Genomic DNA, 2,942 nt, shown 5'->3' on the forward strand with positions numbered 1-2,942 from the left:
CTAAAGCTTTAACTGCCCCATCCTTCAGGAACAGCCTCTTTGTAAAACCTAAATAAATACAAAACCATTTAATATAAAATAATTTTTTTTTTTTAATTTATACATTAAATTTCTTTCTTTCTCTGGAAAGTTTTGAGTTCTGAAAGACACAGTATCACCATACAAAGTCCAAACAACTATATTAGCTATATTCCATGTCTTCTGAAGTCTTATGATAGCTTCAACTAAAAATACATTTAAATTAACACTAAAATCCTTTTGAAATAAAGAATAAAAAAACAAAATAAAATAAAAATAAATATTACATGAAAAAACTTACACTTAGCATTCAAAATTAGATAAGAATAAGATTTACTTACCCTCAAGCCATCTTAGGTCTATATGACTTTCTTCTTTCAGATGAACACAGTCAGAGTCATATTAATAAACACCATGATGCATCCAGGCTTTATAATGGCAGTGAATGGGACCAACAAGTATGAAGCTCAAAAAAGTGCATCCATCCATCCATCCATCCAATATAAACGTACTCCACACAGCTCCACGAGGTTAATAAAGGCCTTCTGAAGTGAAGCGATGAGTTTGTGTAAGAAAAATATCCTTAAGTTATTAAGTGAAATATCTAGCTTCCGCCAGACCGCCTTCTATATTCAACTTATGAAGAAAGTGTAACGCCTCTCACAGTTCAAAACGCTTACGCTATGTCCTACACCTTCCTTATTCAACTTACGAAACAAGCGTAACTGACGTTGCATCAGCTAACGCTTTTTTGTAAGTTGAATAAGGAAGGCGGTCTAGCAGAAGCTAGATATTTTACTTAACTTGTTAATAAGGATATTTTTCTTACACAAAAGCATCGCTTTGCTTCAGAAGGCCTTTATTAACCCCCTGTAGCTGTGTGGAATATGTTAATGATGGATGGATGCACTTTCTTGAGTTTCATACTCGTTGGTCCTGTTTACTGCCATTATAAAGCTTGGATGCATCAGGATATGTATTAATATAACTCTGATTGTGTTCATCTGAAACAAGAAAGTCGTATACACCTAGGATGGCTTGGTAATTTTCATTTTAAAGTGAACTAGTCCTTTAATGGATGTGGTCACAACTGTTGTTGTTTGGAAAAAAGCTGAAGATTCTTCAAAAACTTCTACTTTTATGTTCCACTGAAAAAAATAACAGCATTCAAGTTTGGAAAGTCTTGAGGGTGAGTAAATAATGGCAAAATTGTCATTTTGGTGTGACCTGTACCTTTACGTTCCCTCTAGATGGTATCAATTGTAAAACTCTGTCCCTGTGATTATATGTTGTGAGTGGCCGCTGGCAGTTGGCACAAACGCTCTGCTTTCACTGCTTTGCTTTGCTCCGCTATAGGTGCTGTAATTGGATAAGAGGGAAGAAAGATTAATGGCTCAGTCCCCAGTCCATCAGCCAATCCCGTTAAATGCAGCAGGCCACAGAATGGCGCAGTGTAGGAGCTCTCGGCTCCAAATCGCCAACAAGTGACACGTCCTCCTGGCACCTTCTCCACACACACTGCCACTCTCCTGAGCATCTGCCAGCAGCCTCTCAGCTCCTCATCCTCCCTCTCTTCCTCTGGTAATCAAACTCTGTCAATTGGATTTCCTCTCAAGCTCATGATCTTTGTGAGGTGTCTGTCCGAATCTTTCTGACTCTAAATCAATAAATAGACAAAATAGAATATAAATAGGGAACATCAAACTAAAAAATGTATTAAAAGATTTTGTATATTTTGTACACTATATTGCCAAAAGTATTGGGACACCCCTCCAAATCATTGAGTTCAGGTGTTCCAATCACTTCCATGGCCAAAAGTGTATAAAATCAAGCACCTAGGCATGCAGACTGCTTCTACAAACATTTGTGAAAGAATGGGTCGCTCTCAGGAGCTCAGTGAATTCAAGTGTGGTACCATGATAGGTTGCCACTTGTGCAATAAGTCCATTCATGAAATTTCCTCACTGCTAAATATTCAACGTTCAACTGTTAGTGGTATCATAACAAAGTGGAAGCAATTGGGAACAACAACAACTCAGCAACAAAGTGGTTGGCCACGTAAAATCACAGAGCGGGGTCAGCGCATGCTGAGGCACACAGTGCGCAGAAGTCGCCAACTTTCTGCAGAGTCAACAGCTACAGATCTCCAAACTTCATGTGGCCTTCAGATTAGCTCAAGAACAGTGCGTAGAGAGCTTCATGGAATGGGTTTCCATGGCCGAGCAGCTGGATCCAAGCCTTATATCACCAAGTTCAATGCAAAGCGTCGGATGCAGTGGTGTAAAGCACGCCGCCACTGGACTCTAGAGCAGTGGAGACGTGTTCTCTGGAGTGAAGAATCACGCTTCTCTGTCTGGCAATCCGATGGACGAGACTGGGTTTGGTGGTTGCCAGGCGAACGGTACTTGCCTGACTGCATTGTGCCAAGTGTAAAGTTTGGTGGAGGGGGGATCATGGTGTGGGGTTGTTTTTCAGGGGTTGGGCTTGGCCCCTTAGTTCCAGTGAAAGGAACACTTAATGCTTCAGCATACCAAGACATTTTGGACAATTTCATGCTCCCAATTTTGTGGAAACAGTTTGGGGATGGACCTTCCTGTTCCAACATGACTGCACACCAGTGCACAAAGCAAGGTCCATAAAGACATGGATGATCGAGTTTGGTGTGGAGGAACTTGACTGGCCTGCACAGAGTCCTGACCTCAACCCGATAGAACACCTTTGGGATGAATTAGAGCGGAGACTGTGAGCCAGGCCTTCTCAACCAACATCACTGCCTGACCTCACAAATGCGCTTCTAGAAGAATGGTCAAAAATTCCTATAAACACACTCCTAAACCTTGTGGAAAGCCTTCACAGAAGAGTTGAAGCTGTTATAGCTGCAAAGGGTGGGCCAACTCCATATTAAACCCTACGGATTAAGAATG

General features: G+C 41.0%; 1 long non-coding RNA gene across 2 annotated transcripts in view; it reads right to left on the reverse strand.

Moving 5' to 3' along the window:
* Positions 1-1,020: 1,020 nt before the first annotated feature.
* Positions 1,021-2,942, reverse strand: part of LOC125270689 — a 34,613-nt gene continuing 32,691 nt past the window's right edge. For both annotated transcript variants that reach the window (XR_007185416.1, XR_007185415.1), the window contains one exon: positions 1,021-1,675. This is a non-coding gene — a long non-coding RNA (uncharacterized LOC125270689). The remainder of the gene's footprint in view (positions 1,676-2,942) is intronic.

Source organism: Megalobrama amblycephala, linkage group LG6, assembly GCF_018812025.1.
Source record: "Megalobrama amblycephala isolate DHTTF-2021 linkage group LG6, ASM1881202v1, whole genome shotgun sequence".
In the NCBI taxonomy this organism is placed as follows: domain Eukaryota; kingdom Metazoa; phylum Chordata; class Actinopteri; order Cypriniformes; family Xenocyprididae; genus Megalobrama; species Megalobrama amblycephala.